The sequence below is a fragment of the Aptenodytes patagonicus genome, chromosome 3 (genome assembly GCF_965638725.1).
Source record: "Aptenodytes patagonicus chromosome 3, bAptPat1.pri.cur, whole genome shotgun sequence".
In the NCBI taxonomy this organism is placed as follows: domain Eukaryota; kingdom Metazoa; phylum Chordata; class Aves; order Sphenisciformes; family Spheniscidae; genus Aptenodytes; species Aptenodytes patagonicus.
The window spans coordinates 32738619-32758663 of record NC_134951.1 but is presented as its reverse complement, the minus strand read 5'-3'; positions in this window follow the sequence as shown (position 1 = coordinate 32758663).

Sequence of the window (20045 nt, the reverse complement as noted above, 5' to 3'; positions counted from 1 at the left end):
GGCATCTTGATGATTTTTTTTTTTTTTTTTTACTTAGCTATTTTACAAAGGTGTTTGTTGGATCAGATAGAGATTGTTGGTTTAATAGCAAATTTTTAAAATCATTAACAAACTGATTCTGTGATGTGAGGACAAAACCTATTACTTCCAGGGGATATTTTACAATATTCATGGGCATGTGCTTGTTATTAATCCTAAGGCATTAATAACACTGTAATATGCATAGTTTAAGAAAAGAAAATTCACCAAATATATAAGAAAATATTGGAAGTGCAGAAACTGCATTATTTCATAACTTGTTAAGATGCTAACAATCAAAATATTAAAATTGTCTTCTTAAAATGTGAAACATACTCAGCTTATATAAAAAAAATTCTGCTGAAGAGCAAGACAATGAAGCATGGAACTCTCAGTATCTTAACAATAGGTACTAAAAATCAGAAAATCTGAAAGTGAAATATCTTGAACTAAAGCTGCAGTTGTTATGGTCTTTTTTGTTTATTCACTTCATTATGTTTATGTTTTCTCCAAGAACTCCCATGATCCAGGAAAAAAACCTTTTCTCAGGCAGAAGAAGGTGCAGAAATTGCAACTGACAATAAAAATTCTAAAGGAAATTTCATAAACACAGAGATGAGATTAACATCTAGAAACCAAAGAATTTCTTGACATTCAGTTCACTGGAGTGGATCTCCTTTATTGGCTCTCACCTTACGGTGAGGAGCAGATGTACCAGTGGGACATGAGCAGAAGCAAGTAGTGAACCCACCTATCTATGTAAGATTCAGAGTGAAGGGAGAGCATGACCAGAAGTCATTTTGTGTTTTGTCATTTGCACTGTTATTAATTCATGATAGGGGTACCTTTTCTTCCTTCTTATCATTCTTAACATTTCACTGTTTGCTTCAGCATCAGTATGTACTGACATGTAATTGTGATGCCATTAGCTTTCTGGTGAATGAGAAAGCAACTAAAGCCAGAAAAGCTAAGCCTATTATTTTTGCAGGGCAATGGCAGCTGCTGGGAGGTTCATGAACATATATGTATGTTTTACAATGGAAGAAGAAACTTGGATACCTCTTCTGAATATTTTTTTTTTTTTTCAATCTAATAGGCTTAACCTTCCTTTTATTTATCAGGGTTTAAGTAAAGGTGGTCAGAAACATTGTTTCCTTGGTACCTTTTTGGGGAGATTTTAAGTCAATATGGTCTCAAGAACTCATGTGGGTTAAGAACCAGATTTTTGGGGCTTCTTGTTGCTCTCCAGGAAGTAATCACATCACAGAACAATGTAACAATTATTCAAAAACTTAGCAGTGTCCGCAATGCTAAGCCCTACAAGACTATGCCCTAACTTTCTCAGATGACGATTCCCACCAAAATACAGTTTATAGCACTAAAGAATCTGACCATGAGGTTTGCAGAAACCTGCTTCTCAATATAAGGAAAACTCCAAATCCCCATTTTAGTATTTCTATCTGCAGACACTTCTGCAGACTGAAGATATATTTTCAGCTCTCACTGAATCAGAAGGGAAAAAGCCTGCACTCAGTTTATTGCTTGTCCAGCCATACAACTAACCACCCTCATCTAACAGCACTATAGAATTTCACTTCTGATTTATAATGTAAGAAACCACTTTGAACCTAGCATAAATAATCCTGTTAGTACAGCAAATTATATGTAATTCAATGGATGAATGTCTTAACCTCTATTTTATAATAAATTTTTACATATGTTTTTGTATAGTAGACTAGTAAAATATATATTGTGGCTCCTGGTGGCTCTACTTTATGCCAGAGTGACTCGCAGCAGTTCAAGGTTGAGTGTCACTGATTTAAATCAACATGATTTTTATTTATCATACTGTTTCTTGGCTTTCCTCACAGCAATCATAAAGATGCACTTAACACTCTTCATTGCTGGTCAAGTTTTCAACTATGATTACTTAACAGAAAAAAACCCACCAAGAACATGAAAAAGACCTACAACATTTGCCTTGTCTGGAATAGGGAAAATTATTATATGTAGTACAGTATTATTAACTTAAACTGTGAAGCTAAATGTTCTATCACACCCCAAATTTAAATTTTCTTTTTTTTAATATGCTGTGGGTGTCCCTGATATAATTTATTCCGTATTGACAATGAGAAAATCAAATTATATATCTACAGAAGAAAATTATTTAAATGATTCTCCTATAATCTTCAGGTATGGGGTGTTTTAATTACTTGAAATAATCCAATAAGATGCAAAAACAACATTCCATCTGTTTACAGGGTCTCCTAACTACCCCTAAGGATCATTTTAAGTAATTTTTTTTTTAATGAAGTTTAAGATTTGAGAGAATTCTTGGATTTTAATAACTATTTTCTTATGAATGACATATAAAAGGTGGGGGGAGGATTTTTGTTTGTATTCTTAGCAGCAAAAATCTACATAGAATATGCAAACAAAAGGTAAGATGGAGAAACTAGAATGGAGAAAGTTCAGGATACAAAAGGACAGGACTGGGCTCTGAAACTCATCTCTGCACAAAGTCACTGAGTCAAAGGACTCACCCAAATTTATACCGGGATTGGACTGCATCTGGACAAGGTTTCCGTTCCCCTTCTGTAATTCAAGACTTTTTATAATAAATCAGAGAAGGCAATTCCAAAAGAACAGTAACTCAAGTTTTTAGGACATTTTTCACAGGATATTAAAATTGAGATTTGCTTTCTTATTTTCTATGATTCCTACTAGATTTTTCACTTCACAGGTAAAAAAAAAAAAAAACACAATGTAGCACATGAATCAGGTTGATTCCCAAATGTTCTTATTATGAAAAACCTATTTTGATAAACACATAATCAAAATTTATCTGGAGAGCATTGTTTCATTTGATTTCTCTTATAGACAACACATTTCACCAGAGAATACTCAAGTTAAGTTGGACTTTTAGATGGATAGCACAGATGCTCAGTGTTAAACACTATCCCAATTAAGAAAATCTTACACACATTTTTTTGATTCTGCTAATGCTTCAAGGTGCAAGGTAATTTCTAAAATTAATAGGGGCTATAAAGATCAGAAAAATGTGGATGACGGATTGTCCCCCACCTACCTACTGCAGAATTCTTTTCACTTTCTTCTGTAACAGATTAAATTTTACCTACTTACTGGAGTAGTAAATGAAGGCAACATTTCCACCAACGTGTTGTTTCCCACGTAGCAAGGCCCAAATTCATTCTATCTAAATGTAGATATTTAACTAAGATGTTGAAGCTGGGAAAACTTCCATTTTGTACATTTTCTGTGAGTCAGAGGATAGACACAGATCACAATAAATATTTCTTAGGAAAGCTTTTATACACTGAGTTGTTATTATCAGTAGATAAGACTGATTGTTTCAGTAGAAACAAGCTTTTGTTATTAATAACAGATGATTATTAACAAAACACATACACTTATTCACACATGCATTCACACATAGTTATCTAACTAGGTCTCAGTTTGGAGTCCATTTCCAACAGAAGACTCAAGAACAAAGAGTCACTGGCACACCAGTGTCTTCTATATAGGTGTTTACAAAGTCCCTCAGAGGTCTATGGCATCATGTATATTTATAACCCTACAGGCTTCATCTGCATTCAGCAGCCCCTGACCTCTTGGATGCAGCCTGAGTTACACAACCTGACATCAGTGCACCTGTTGTGTGGTCAGCAGCCTCTTGGTCTCCTGAAACTATTCATTCCTGCAGAATCATCAGCTCTCCTGAGCTTATAAATCCTATGGAAACTTTCACACACTGCTTTCTCAGCATGTAGGTTTCCTCACTTCAGTCTTCTGGGCTTTGCAATAATTTCTCTCTCCAAAGCTACGGATACACTGTAGTAGCCATTTATACAAAAGCACGTAAAAGAGAGATTTCTGACAATCAAAGTGGATGGAGAAAGGCACGCATATAGAGAAATCATGTCCTTCTGAAATTCTGCCACCCTCTCAGAGTACCTCTTCATTTTGTTATATAAATGCATCGTTTATATAAGGAGTCAGCACCACGTTGATTCTTAACTGAGATGCCTCAATTACAATTCCATCCACCAATTGGATGGGCCCTAGGTAGTTCATGATACCAACTTACATGAGGCGTACTCTGCCTGGGATCAAAGCTTTGTTTCTTCTCTGTCTCAAATCATGACCAAGGTTTAAAATTTGAGTTATAACATCAAGTAAAGGAAAAGATTTTTAACTAGCTTTTAATAAAAATATATTAAAGATCATGAGCACAGTCAAGGCAATACTTTGACATTTCCTAAACTTCTGTTACCTTTGGATTCTATTCTCTTTCTTAACTATTATAATGCCTGTTAGCTATAAAACTGAAACCGTTATCATAAAATTTGAACAAAAATGCAAATCAAGCAGTTGTATAAAAGTTAGTTCATGACAACTGCATGTAAAAAGCAGAAAATGTCAAACACTAAGAATGACCATTTATGAAATTACAAGACCACTTTTCTGTAACATCCTAAATTTGCATAGAGTGTTCCAGCTACAGTGAGCTCTTTTATATGAGGACAGTGGAAGTTACTGGTCCTAACTCATCATTCCCTATGCAGTCCCACTCAAACGAAAAGCATTTTACTGGCAGTGCTGCATATACATACCTTTCTTTACAAGAAACATTGGGAATACCTGTGAAAGATAAAGGTTGAAAAGTGATCAGAGAACCTTCCATGTTCATACAGTGCCTAGTTAACCCACCAAACCTGTTACATCATCACCAAACATTTCTAAAAATGCTCTTTCATGAATGCAGAGAATATCCAGGGTGTTTTGAAACCATTTTGTTTTGAGGTCTTCACAAAACATTAGATGTCAGATTTTTAGAAAGAACCATCTTCTACCAGTGATTTATTTATGGCAAAGATTTTTGTACATTCTTATGTACAAAAGAGGTGTCTGATATGACTCGGTGTTTGAGAAAGATACAATGGATTCAAAAAATTGTCCAAGTTTCAGTGTTCCTACATTCCTAACCTCCTAGGATACTTCACCAACAAGACAACCAGCCAAAACTTCAACTGCAACATAGTATTTAAGTATCTGCCTAACTTTAAGCAGGAAGAAATAGTTTCATTGAATTTATTGCATTATTCTTAGATGTAGGCATGTGCTTAAATATGTTACTGAATTGAGGCCAAGGTCAATATCTGGTTCACTCAGACCAACCAGTCTTTAAGCAACCTTAAAAAGAACATGCCACAGATCTAGAGGCTGATCAATACACACTAGACTGAATGGCTGGAGTCAGGGCCAGAAGATGAAGTTACTGAACAATAACTAATTAATCAGCAGTGCCCCATTGGGGACTAAAATGCTAATTGAAGCAGAACTAATACAAGTTTGATATAAAATAACCCTGGAGTTAGACAGATCAACCACTGAGACAAAATCACTTTAAATAGGATCTGTCTCTCAGCCACCTAGGAAAGCTTCCTGTTATTAATAATTTATTGAACAATCCCTCCCATTAGAACTTATGTGCCCAGCCAGCAAGGAGGATAACATAACTTCTATAGAGCTAACATCTGCTCATTCAGAATTCAAAGCATTTCATCAAATAGTTATATCAACAGCATCATGATGAAAAGGAGTGTTGGAAAGCCTCAAAGGGAGTCTGAGAAGTTTCTTCAGCATACGAGGATACAGGCAATTCCAAGCAGTTTAACAGGATGTGTTATACTATGGCCACAATTTTGTCAACTATATACTATAGCAAACAGTGTATTACATACAGTTGTGTAAAACTGATGTTAGTATTTCTCTTGAAATTTCTCTTGATTTTTAAAGCATTCATTAACTTTTGAGAGGTGATGTAAGAATCTCTTCTGAAAGCTATAGCATAGCACATAAGAAACATTTTGTCTAACATTCACTGGCAGGAGAATTAAGCTGGATAGAAGTGTCTGAGATTCTCAGTCTTCTTACTCAAATATATTGGGAAAAAATGATGTGAAAAACAAATTTTGACATTTCTCAAAACACATGATATCATGAAGAGCACAAAGAGAAGAAATAAGTTTTATTGATGAGTTTTCATACTCTGCCCATCATTGTCAAGTTGAATACATCCAGGGAGCAACTTAAGAATCAAAAAAGACATTCACTAATAAATTAAAAATATATAGGAAGCCAGTGAGGATGAGGGAAATATTTCCAGATTCTGGTACACGAAAGACAGTGACAAGCTAAGTACAAATTTGAAAAATTGCAATCAATCTGCTAATGAAGTAAAAAGTAAAACAGACTCCCAACTTCAGATCCTTTTTTTTTTTTTTTTAAATTGAGTTTCCAAAACGTTCTCAGAAATTGTACTACTTAACATATTTTATACTATGCTGAACATAGCAAAAGACATTTTCTCATTGAATATGACCTAATTAATACCTGATTAATACCTATTGTGGATATCTTTGAAACTTACAGTCATTTTGGTGGAACTAGAATTTGACTCTGAAAACAGTTTAAAAAATCACATTCTGCTAGGGCCTGCTTTAATCATATTGTCCTTGAGAAGGTGAGTGGAATAAGATATACCTCACAATCAAACTAAAGTAAAAATAGAAATTGCTTGCTGACAAATATCCTTTCCAGAAAGCCAAGGTTCTTAAAAATGAAACAACAGAAAAAGATGAGAAATACCATAGTTTATACTCTCTTTACCAAACTCCAATACCAGCTGAACATATCAGTTCTAATTCTGAACATAAATTTATATTCAGCTTCATTCTTCACATGTATGAACTTTCGCTATTAGAACATACCCTTCAGTTGACTTCAACAAAAGCTCTTAAGCACGCTTTGTTCAGATGAATAAGAAAGACACATCTGGGTCTCTGATCAGCTACACTCATAGGTAAAACAGAATAAATTTGGAAATGGAAAGATTTACCAGCAGTTTCAGAACAAAATTATACTTCTTTCAGTTGTCTTAGGAGACAGTATGTTCCATATCCTAATGACAGAATTTTAGGGGACTATAACTTAAAAAGAAAAAAAAAAAGAAAAAATTTTGGGTTATGATACTACATACATCTGCAAGTGATATCAAGTCTATGGGTAGAATATCTATCAGTACTTAATAGTCTATCAGTACTTAAAAGGGGCTTATAAAAAAGATGGCAAACTTTTTAGCAGGGCCTGTTGCAACAGGACAAGGGGGAATGGCTTCAAACTAAAGGGGGGTAGATTTAGACTAGATAGAAGGAAGACATTTTTTACACTGAAGGTGGTGAAACACTGGAATAGGTTGCCCAGAGAGGTAGTGGATGTCCCATCCCTGGAAACCTTCAAGGTCAGGTTGGATGGGGCTCTGAGCAACCTGGTCTAGTTGAAGATGTCCCTGCCCACGGCAGGGGTGTTGGACTAGATGACCGTTAAAGGTCCCTTCCAACCCAAACTATTCTATGATTCTATGATTCTAATGATTCTATGATTCTAATAAAGGTAGAATAAAGAAATACCACTTCAAGCCCAGATACAAGCTGATCTAAAGCCTCGTTACTGCAAAAAAGGTGATCCTAATCCCTTTCTCTCTTCTGCCTAATGCACTCTTCTCCTGCCCTCAGCACCAGTGGAGATTAAAAAGAAGAGAATACATTAATGTATAAGCATAATGGAAAGTCTTGTTTTCACACAGACTGTAAAATGAAAAAATATTAATTATCTATTTTGCAGCACAAAAGTTGATACTATAAATATATAACAAAGGTAATCCAATCATTATTATTAGAGCAAATAATAAGTGACTATGACTACTATAAGTAGATGTCACAGAAAATTGTATCTTTAAATGTGCTTTTTTTTGTGCAGGTATTAAAGCCAAGGTGCGTTTGATTTTTTTCCCCTTATTCACAAATATGTCGTGCAAAAAAATCCAGTTATTTGCTCTATATTGTATAGGTGGACAATGTAGAAAGCTGTCAAATCTTATAGTACAGTGGAATTTATCCATCAAAAGGAACTAATAAATGTAGAATACAATGAAGATAATCCAAAATCTGGCTAAAAGTGATAATTAGATGTGACTGATGTAGTAGAAAAAGAAGATATAACAGTAGCAAGGAAAGAAGGTGGTAAGGCCAAAGTGATAAGCCATGATACCAATGCACTCATATTTTTAATACATGCACATGCATCAGGATAGTGTTTGTTAAAAATGAAGATCTCATTTAAAATTAAAAATATATTCCCTTTTGTTTTTGGAAGCATGTGAGTGAAACACATATGGTGACTTGCAAATAGATGACTCAGACTATTTGAAATGCTGCCTAGAACAACAATTGCTTTCTGTTCTACCAGTGAAATGTTTATTACATTCAGATGAAGTGCCTACACATAAACATCTGTGATCCTGAATTGTAATAATCAAAAACAAACACAGCAATTGCAAAAAATATAATGATCTGAATGAAGGGGAACACACCATAGTGCTTCATCTATGTATCTTCCATTTTCCATAAAACAACAGCCAGTTTGTACCATGTATAAAGAAGAAATATCCAAAGAAGAAAATAAGAGGGAAAAAGAAGTATTTCAAAGAATAATTATATGTGCTATATACTGTCATTCTAGGCCATTATATACTTTCTTAACTAAAAATGATACTTCAGAGCTAAATGGATAGAAGGACTTAGATATACATGACACCAAAATCCTCAGAACTGCTTATACATACAGCTACTTTCTAGCTTCTCTCCTGCAGTTACTTTAACTTTTTAGCCATCTAAATTTCTGATAGTGCTGAATCTCCATTTGCAAACTTAATGAGGGGATTCTAGTCCCACCAGTAGTGCCATGTGGTTCAGTGGCCTTTCTTAAAATTATTACATGAATGAAAACTATACAGCAGTGTTTTCCCCTCTTTCTATATGATGATGGAGATGGATCCAGCCCCATCCACCTTTACACTATGAAAAGCACTTGTTCAAGGTACCCCTAGCAGATATCTCAGTACCGGTATGCTGTCTACAGCATGTCTTCTAAGACCATACCTTGACTGAGTCTCAGTTGAGTTGAGACAACTGTCAGTTGACTCAACAAAGTCAGTTGAGGACATGGCCGCATATTTGATTACGTTTTTATGCATTGTTAAAACCTCTTCAATTAAAATCTATCTGGGACATTAAAAAGCTAGGCTTGCATTCTCCTTTTATCTGACTTATAGTTGAGATGTCTCATAGCTGAGTGGAGGCAGAAATATCCAGCTGGCCTAGATTTAGATGCTTGGGGATGAAAAGGAGTGGAACATATGCCCTATTTGTTCCTTTTCATTTTCTGCTCTTTGCCTGAAGCAGCCAGTGGGGTTGTGAAATCCTATTTTAGATACCTACCTATGTCCTCCATGGCAACTTGTCACTAATTCTCAGCCATTAACTACACTGGCAAGCAGAACAGTCGAAAACTAGGAGCTACGGTACTTGAGCAAACTGAAGTCCCCTAGTACCTTTCACTTTCACTTTATATAGCGTGATTATAATTGGAAGGAAATCTTGAATATCATACTCTGTATATCAAATGTATTGTTTCTATTTCTGATCATGATCAATAACATGCATTATCTGGTAAAAGACAGAAAGAACACCTTTCTCAAAGAGCTTGCAAAATAAGCAGTAGATGCAGAAAAGACAACATGAACTAAAGGTTTTATATTTCGTAAATATAAAAATCTATTTTTGTGTGTATCAGAGGAACAGTGAGTCTTTAAGGGAGATTTTAATGAGGAAAAGGTAGCGATAGAAAAGCATAATACTTTTCACCTGGGCCTTTTTCTGAGTTCTCACCTCTGCAAAGTTTTTCTCAACAATCTTAAACCCTTCCCAGCCCCAGCACTGCCTTCCTCCACTTTTCTTTCCAAACTATTTGCACCATTCTCTGAGGATTCAGAAATACTATGTTGCCAATCTATTTCATAAAAAATAACCAACTGAATTCAAAATCCAAATATTGAAAAATTTCAATCAACCACTTTCTAACCAGCTACAGAACACAAATATGATTTGTTAATTACTTTAGAAAAACAAATCCAACAATATTGTAATTGGCTGTCAGCATCTCTCAAATTATTTCTTAGAAAATATTTACTTCCTAATACAAAGCAATGACATCCCCATATCCAATTTATGAACAACACCTGAGTCTTGCTCAGGGTTCTGAGTTAGTCATCTCTGCTAAGGACTGAATTAGGGTGTAATATACATTTTTTCCTTCAAAAATGAGAAATAATGAGGCACTGGTAGAGAATATATGGCTACATTTGCTGCAGCAGCAGAAAATGGAGCAATGATGCTGCTTATATATCTACAGATTTTGATACTGTAAATAAAATGTCATTTATTTTCCTACAGCCTCTATGAAGACTAGCAGGAAAATAATGAGTGATGTTTATAGTGACCTCTTCCAGTATTCCCTCTGAGTTAAGTTTTTCTTAGTCTTCCATCTTACAGAGGTCAGATCACATTAAACTTATTGTCATGTACAATGCTACTAACATCAGTAGCGAATTAAATTAATATGGAGAGAGTTGTACGATCACAGGAATACTAGTGGAAGTTTTGCCAAATAAAATTTAACTTATCATGCCTCTTATCTTATATAACATATATTTATGTTGTTAAACAAGTAGATTTTCTATTAGAAAATTATATGTCTAAAATATGACACTAGACATCTAAAAAGTACCAAAATTTTGTCTTTTATTTTTTACTCCAAATATTTTACTTCTCTGAAACAACTGTAGCAAGCCATTTCTTCTGTAAACCAGAAAACAAGCAAAAAGACATTTTCTTTCATTTTCCTCTGCTCTTCAGAATTATTGAGTTTAAAAGAAATTAGAAGGGATTGTTTTTTTCTTTCTTTCACTAACTTTTTCAGAATCCTTTACTTGTGGTTGTCTTTTAAGTGTTTTTTTTTTAGGTTGTTCATTTCATCTCCTAGAATAGTGAAGACTATATTCCTATATTTTCAGGGAGGGACTAGATCAGTTTTATTCGAAAGAGGTATTTTGTGTCAACATTCCAGACTTTAGCTTGCTAAAGACACATGGAAAAGACTTCAGATCCAATGTCCATTCTTTATACCTTTATATATATGTGTATATATGCATATAGATATAGATATTTATCTATGCATGTATGCATATATGTTCATATCAACATTAAATTTGATCTTTCTGTGATATAAATTGCAATTTTGCCTAAATAAATTAAATGGCAAGTGCCTTCCCTAATGCAACTCAACACGTAGGAGAGGCAAGCAAATCCTGAGTCATGAAGATCTGCAATGTGGGTTTGAGAGGATTTTATGGTTCCACTTAGTGTTTCTCACCTCGCAAGGGTTCTCACATAAATTGCTTAATTGTGCAGAGGCCATAGGAGGACAATTGTACACTAGTTGCTCGCAGACTTTTAGAAAGAGTAATTAATCCAGTAAAGGATTAGATATCTGTTAATGGTGGCTATCTGTTTGAACCAGCTTGTTTGTTACAGTAATTTGTTTTTCTAGAATGTCAATTTTATGTTACTGTATGTCGATCAAAACAACATGGGAAAAGTCAAGTTAATGAAATGTAAGAAATCATGCTGTACTTATTTAGAAAGGGGGAACAATATTTTAAAAAGCCTCTGTACAATAATGCTTTCTAGTAGTGTTTTAGAGGTGCTTAGTACTAAACGTTGAAATTGCTTAAAAAGAACTAAAAATCAACTCATGACTCACTTTTAACTGTCATTTTATCTGCTTTATATCACCCACCAGAGTGACAGAGATAAAAGTGTTATATTTCTGAGAAGGATTAGATCACACTGACACAAAAGTGTTTTTAAAAACATATGTCATGGTGGTAGATGGGACCCCTTACAGAGAATGACTCATGCTCCAAGAATGCCACCTTCACTTTGCACATTGCATCTTAATACTTTTAAAGTAAACAAGACTTGTCTCATATGTTCTTACAGGTCCACAAAGAGTGCACCATCAGAAAAGAGGAGAGGAGAGGAGAGAGAGGAGAGAGGAGAGGAGAGGAGAGGAGAGGAGAGGAGAGGAGAGGAGAGGAGAGGAGAGGAGAGGAGAGGAGAGGAGAGGAGAGGAGAGGAGAGGAGAGGAGAGGAGAGGAGAGGAGAGGAGAGGAGAGGAGAGGAGAGAGAAGGTGAAGGGTGGAGAACGAGAGGAGGGAGGAAGAGAAGGAGGAAGGAGTAGTATAAATAGCAAAAATCTCATTATTCAGGAAGATCATATGCTTCTGAAAAAGTGGAATTTTTTTTTCAGGTTTCATTATAAAGAAGTTTCAATTTCCATTCAATATAATATGTGCCAAGAAAAACAGGAAAAAAAAAAAAAAAGAAGAAAAACTAAATCCAAACAGGACAAGGTGAGATATGTATACCATATGTACAATATGGTATATACCATACTCTAACAAGTTAGAAACACAAAAAAATAAGGGCTTTTTCTCAAAAGGCAAGGAAAAGGCCTGAAAAACATGAAAAAAATCTCCTGAATATTTAATTTAAGGAATTTTCTAAAGAATAATAAAATATAGTGCAAACAGACACATGTTAATGCACATGTTAACGGACATAAGCTTGTTCCAGTCTTAATGATCATTTAAACATGTTTTCCACCTCTGTGAAAAAGTGCCTGCAAGGCTGATGATATTTGATGTGTCATACCTGTCTGTATGTCTTATGCCATGCTCTAGCCTTATAAAATTATATTGCTTTAAAAATTCCCAACAAAATATTTTCCATTCTACCCAATCATAATTTTGTGGTAAGATATGCAGTTAAAAATCTCACTCCTTTCTTATAATTCTTACCTTAACATATTTGGATTACTTTAACTCTGGACTGCCTATTTGATATTATATTATAATAATATCTAAAGATTTAGTATCTTCAAAGTACAAAGATCTCTTCCTACCTCTAACTCCATTCTACTATAAATTTTGTCTCCAACAAAGGGTGAAAGGAAAAAAGGAAAATAGTAAAAAAGGAAGAAAATGAGTTTAGAAATTGAGCATGTAATAATAAAGCATAATAGCCCAAGATTCTGTTGCTATCAAATACACTATCACACTTTTTACAGACATCTTATATGCCACAGAATAATAGAAACTATAAAAGGTCCTGACAGTACACTAATGGATTTAATGATCTTCACAATAGGTCACAGGGGAGGAATTAGTTTATAGATTTAGGATTAATAGCCAGAATTCTTAAACAACTAGAATTCCCAGATAGTTATAAAGGTAAAAAATATACTTTTCCCTTAATCCTGATTCCTATGTTCCCAGTCTTGCTAATAGAATTTAGTTTTATTTTAGTTGTGAAATCTAATTCAACTGGTCATCTGTATCACAGTATTCTACAACGATAAATGCTTGCAAACTGGACTGATGGCTGTAAAATCTAAGTTCTTCAAGGAATGCTTGTGACCTCTGTACCTATTGCACTACGCCTTTGTGCCATGTTGAGGGAAATCACTAACCAGGACAAACACACTCATGCATGTGCACACATGCACACACTCTGCAGCAAAGCAACTATGTTAATGACCTCATTCTGAAGAAGTCACCTCTCTACTTCAAGTTTAAATATTGTGTTCCTAATGTAAAGGATCTTTATAAATTTTATATTACCCTACTCCAGCATTGCTATGCCAGCAAAGCCATATATGACTGTTTATTTGCACATTCCTACCATTGCCATCTACAATCACCTTCACATTTTCTAAAAGTCCTTCCCTTCTTCATGGAATGACTTTTCTAAACTGGTCCCTGAAGCTGCTTCAAACTTCTATGTCAACCCCACTGGTGCATAAGGTCAAGAAATACTTGCAAAGTTAATGACATCCAGATAACAAGTGTTAGTATAAATATTTCTATGCGATTTACTTCAGCTTTTCTTTCTCTCACACATTCTATCATTTTTATTACCACTTTTGGAATGGGCAGGGATTCAATATTATTACAAATATGTAACCAATACAAGAGGTAAGATTTAGACTTAAATCCTAATAGTGTACATAAAGGATACCCTGAAATGTAAATTGAGCTTCTTGGTCCAAAGAAACATAATGCCTTATTCATTTATTCTCCTGGAATTTTTCAGGATGAGGAAGCTGAGGACAGATAGGGAAAGAGGTGATTTTGGTGCTCTAACTTTAAGATTCCAAATAATAAAGCAAATAAAAAATCTAGATGGACATAAATTCAAAATATCATAATAATTCATCTAAAAATATTAGCATGTCTACATTTTGATTACTGTCCCAACTCTTGATTGTTCATTGTAGCTCTGCATTGCAATCATAGGAGGAGCATTTTGAACTTATGTTCTCAATATTATATATATTATCACATTTACAGTAGCAATTATTTGCCTCTGATTTCTTGAAACTGTACTGTCAATGTCACTGTAAATCCATTATGGAAGGATGCTCTAGACACTGGACATTTATTTTATTTTTTTTTCATTTAATTTTAAGGGGACATAACATGACTTGTTCCTGTTTATGACTTTTCTTGTGCATTGAAGGTATTATTATGTACTAGTCTACGAAGAGCAAAATGAGAAATAAGAACTCCGAGAGATATTTAACACCATGGGAAAAGGAAGTCAAATCAAAAGTACAGAAGAGTTCTCTATGACAGAATGGACTACTCTGGGAGTATGTGTCTATATTGCAAAAAATTCTGAGGGCTCTCCCGGCATCATGATTTGGATTCCCATGATTTGCATGCTGTTTATATTTCCCTGTTGAAAGCATTATATATGAAAAATCTTTTATTATTTGATTCTTTTCCTGGGCAATCCTCTCACGCCACTTTTAGCTTTTATAAATCATTTGGCTTTACTTCATAATCTTCTTAGTGCTCTTTATATTTTGTTTTATGTCGTGTGGTATTGTTTTTTCCCCCATTGATATCTTTTGTTACTTTCCGAGTTACCCACATGAGTCTTTTGTCCTTTCTTCCTTTATTATTTCTGAGTAGCATTTTATATAATTTCAGAAATGTTTAGATTTACTTCCCTAACTTTTTAACCTTTGATACTTCTCTAACAGGAGCTCAAAGTGACAGCCCTGGAGGTTTGAATTTTCCTTTTGCAGATGTGGATATAACATTGGTAGGAGGGTTACAGGTTGCTCCATCAACTGAAGATGGCCTCCATATTTTACACACCCAACATCTAACATAATATCCTATAATTCACTCCTTTAAAGCACTTTTATTCATTTCTCAAGATAGAAGATATCATACAAAGTGATGGGAGGTTATCTCTACCCTGATTCCTGTTCACTTTTTTTTCTCTTAGAAGATGAGTACCTATAGCCCATATAATTATGCCAACAAAAAAATTGCGTATGTTGTCTTGTTTCCTAAAAAAAGTAATTTATATCACTCTTTAAGAAAACATGAATATATTGTTCTTAACTTCATCAAATTAAGGACACTGAGATGTAAAATTTTGACTTTCTTTCCTGTTTAAAATCAAGCTAAATGTTGATGTTCTGGTCCCTTCTTCAATGCTAATCAATGCAGTCTAATTATTAGAGAAGCCTCTGTGCTTGATTCTGCCAATGTCTTCTTGTATGACCTTAGTATAGTTTAATGAGCTCCCTGATTGACAATGGAGTACACGATTTTACTTCTAGGTTTCTGGTTTAAATTAATTCCATGTTAGTTGTGACTGAAAGTCATTACCATCTGACAGCTGTTCTGTGTTACTGTCTATGAAGAATGAGTTATGGGGTTTTATCTATCCACAGTAGCTGAAAGTGAACAGGTGTTTCCATCATTAAACCACCAATGCCAAATGGCATCCTTCTTGGTGTGGTAAGATGTGAAGTGCATCAAAATAGAGTTCTCCCTCCCTTCATTGAAGGGATCCAGCTGTTATCTGATAACAATTGTTTTTACTCAGAGGACATGTGACACTGTGTCCATGATGCCTCTCACTGTAAATGTCTTAAAAATAATTTTAAAATCATAGAACCATGGAATAGTTTGGGTTGGAAGGGACCTCTAAAGGTCATCTAGTCCAACACCCCTGCCGTGGGCAGGGTCATCTTCAACTAGATCAGGTTGCTCAGAGCCCCATCCAACCTGACCTTGAATGTTTCCAGGGATGGGGCATCCACCACCTCTCTGGGCAACCTGTACCAGTGTTTCACCACCCTCAGCATAAAAAATGTCTTCCTTCTATCTAGTCCCAATCTACCCCCCTTTAGTTTAAAGCCATTCCCCCTTATCCGGTCGCAACAGGCCCTGCAAAAAAGTTTGTCCCCAACTTTCTTATGAGCCCCCTTTAAGTACTGATAGGCTGCAATAAGGTCTCCCCAAAGCCTTCTCTTCTCTAGGCTTGTCGTGGTTTAACCTCAGTCGGCAACTAAGCACCACGCAGCCGCTCGCTCACTCCCCCCCACCCGGTGGGATGGGGGAGAGAACTGGAAGAGCACAAGTGAGAAAAAGTCGTGGGTTGAGATAAAAACAGTTTAATAATTGAAATAAAATGATAATAATAATAATAATATGATAATAATAATAATACAGAAAGCAAGTGATGCACAGTACAATTGCTCACCACCTGCCGACCGATGCCCAGCCAGCCCCCGAGCAGCGGCCCCCCCGGCCAGCTTTCCCTAGTTTATGTACTGAGCATGACGTCACATGGTATGGAATGTCCCTTGGGCCAGTTTTGGTGCCCCCTCCCAGCTTCTTGTGCACCTCCAGCCTTCTCAGTCAGTAGAGCATGGAAAACTAAAAAGTCCTTGGCTAGTGTAAACATTACCTAGCAACAACTAAAACATCGGTGCGTTATCAACTTTGTTCTCATCCTAAATCCAAAAGACAGCACTGTACCAGCTACTAGGAAGGAAATTAACTCTATCCCTGCCGAAACCTGGACAAGGCTGAACAACCCCAACTCTCTCAGCCTTTCTTCATAGCAGAGGTGTTCCATCCCCCTGATCATTTTCGTGACCCTCTTCTGGACCTGCTCCGACAGGTCCATGTCTTTCTTATGCTGAGGGCTCCAGAGCTGGACACAGTACTCCAGGTGGGGTCTCACCAGAGCAGAGCAGAGGGGCAGAATCACCTCCCTCGACCTGCTGGCCACACTTCTTCTGATGCAGCCCAGGATACGGTTGGCCTTCTGGGTTGCGAGCGCACATTGCTGGCTCATGTCCAGCTTTTCATCATCCTTCTCGGCAGGGCTGCTCTCAATCCCTTCATCCCCCAGCCTGTACTGATACCGAGGGTTGCCCCGACCCAGGTGCAGGACCTTGCACTTGGCCTTGTTGAACCTCATGAGGTTCACAGGGGCCCACTTCTCCAGCTTGTCCAGGTCCCTCTGGATGGCATCCCGTCCCTCTGGTGTATCGACTGCACCACTCGGCTTGCAAAATGCATTGCATTAGTCTGAACACTTAATAGGTTGAACAAAGAAATTTGTTTGGATTACTGGATCTGATCAGTAGATTACTAGATCTGACAGAACTTCTGATGAAAGGACATATAGTGATACATTCATACATGTTTAAGAAACCAATATTTAAAAGACTGTTCCAAGCGGTTTGATCTGAATCTAATTTTTGCATTCATCAAGAAATTGATACTACAGTACAAATTTATGGGGCAAAGAAAAAGTAACTTTTTTTTTTGATCTCCTGCAAAATGTGCTGATTTTATTTCATGTCATTTTACAAGCCTTTGATTCTCTGCTTTAGCCTCCTTTTCTCAAGGCTGTTACTGTTGAATCCAGCTGGTGGTCATCTTCCTCTTTAACATGATTGGTTTTGGGCAACCACCCTCCAAACATTTTTTGTATTCAATCTGCAGACATACTATTTCCACTCACATTCTTATCAATGGTGTTATCCAGGTCATTTGCCATGGGTGGGCCATACAGACATCCCCATACCATGGACTCCTGTATGTCAAATTTGTTTAAATGATCACTATCTTGGTCTTCCTGTACTGCAGGCAAAGCTTCACTCCACAGATTCTGTCTTTAGGTTCTGTGACCAGAGAGCAAACCTTACCAGTAAATATTGAGGAAAGATACTGAATACCTTAGCCTTTTCCTTGTCCTTTGTCACTAGCTGCCTTGGCCCACTGAGTAGGAGATGCATGTTTTCCCTGCCCTTCCTTTTCCTGTCAATGTATTTACAAAAACCCCTTCACACCCCTCAGTACTTTCAGCTCCAGTCCAAGTTTGGCTTTTCTAACTCCATCTGTGCAAGCTCAGGCAATGTCACTATATTCCTCCTAGGTAGCTTATCCCTGCTTCTGCCTTCTGTGTGCTTCCTTTTTGTGTTTGAGCTCAGTCAGGAGTTCCTTGTGTACCCATGCTGGCCTTTTTGACACCTACTCAACCTTTTTTTCACACTGGAAGGGACCATCCTTGTGCTTTGAAAGACTTGTCCTCGAAGATCAACCAGCTCTCCTGGGTTCCTTTGCCCTTCAAGGAAGTTTTCCATAGGATCCTGACAAGCGGGTCTTTCAATAAAGTGAAATCTGCTCTCCGGAAGTCCCAGGCTGTAATTCTACTATTCATCTTACTCATTCTCTCAGGATTTTAAGCTTCAAAATCTCATGCTCATTGCAGCCAGGTTTGCCCTTGACCTTTCCATCCCAATCAGTTCTTATATTTACTTGTGGGTAGCAAGAACAGCAGAGCACCACCACTGACCATGATGCTTTCGGTTTCTTTAAGGAGACTTCCACTTTATTTTCTTGCTCGGTCTCTAGCAGACACCTAGAGCAATACCATTCTTGTTGATCTCTCCTCTGATCCTGATCTCTAAGTTCTCAACTGCCTTAACACCCTTTGGAAAGGGAAAATGCATCGAAGCTGTACCTTTGTACGGAGTGTAACAACTCCTCATCTTCTCTGCCTGTACTTTCTAAAAAGCTTGAATACATCCATTTCAGCACACTTGTTAGCAGCCTACCCTACCATTTCTCTGTGATCCCAATGGGATGGAACCTCTGAACACACACAGACCTCTAATCCCTCCTGTTTGTTTTGCATACTGTGTACATTTGCATACAGACTTGAAGGATGGGTGCTCATTCACACTGATTTCTTAGAAATGTGACAGCCACCTCTATCATCCCATTTCCTGGGTATTTCCTCACTGCCTCTGGTACATTAACTCCTCTTCAGTATTTAGTCACCATCTTTTCACAAACCTATTATAAAACTCTCCTAAGTTATTGACTCATTAACTGGACCTCTGCCCTGCTTGTCAGCTAGATCCCGTGTCTCTTTAGCTGTTCTCACTACTCAGCAATGGTCTTGTGATTGTTAAGCCACAGTCCTTCTAGCAGCAACAGCTGGGTAGCCAGGTACTGGCCCACAGGATGCATCCAGTCTTGCCCAAGCCTTTCCGTTTCACCATTGGGGCCAAAGAGACCATCAACTGGGCTCCCCTGCCTTTCACACTAGCCCTCTGAGATCTGTGCTCACTGCTGATACTCTCTGAGTCTCCCTTGGCAATATCATTCATGGCCACATGAATGAGAGAGAAGGGGTTATAATCCAAGGCTGGATTGTATCCACAGCATCTCCAGAGCCCCTTGGAAGTTCATATTTTTAATGAATCTACAAGTTAGTTATACAAATGTCAAGCAACATAACAACACTGATTGATACTCAATTTGAGAAAAAGAGAAAAAATAATGGTAAAAATGAAAGAAAAAAGAAACAGGAACAGTTAAAGAGCTAAGAGAGAAACAAATCTCCAAGCTGAAAAAGTTTGATCCAGTTATACAAAAAGATACAAGAAAGAAAATAATTACATAATAATCAGTACATGTTCCAAAGGTATATTAAATCATTACCTGGGGGGGGGGGGAAGATATTTTAATTAATAACAACTGAAAGGGAGAAAAGATATAAGTAGCAAGAAATAAGCTTTTCACAATATTTTGGCGATACTTTCTATTTAATTAAGCATGAAAAGAAATACGATTTATGAATGATAACACAACA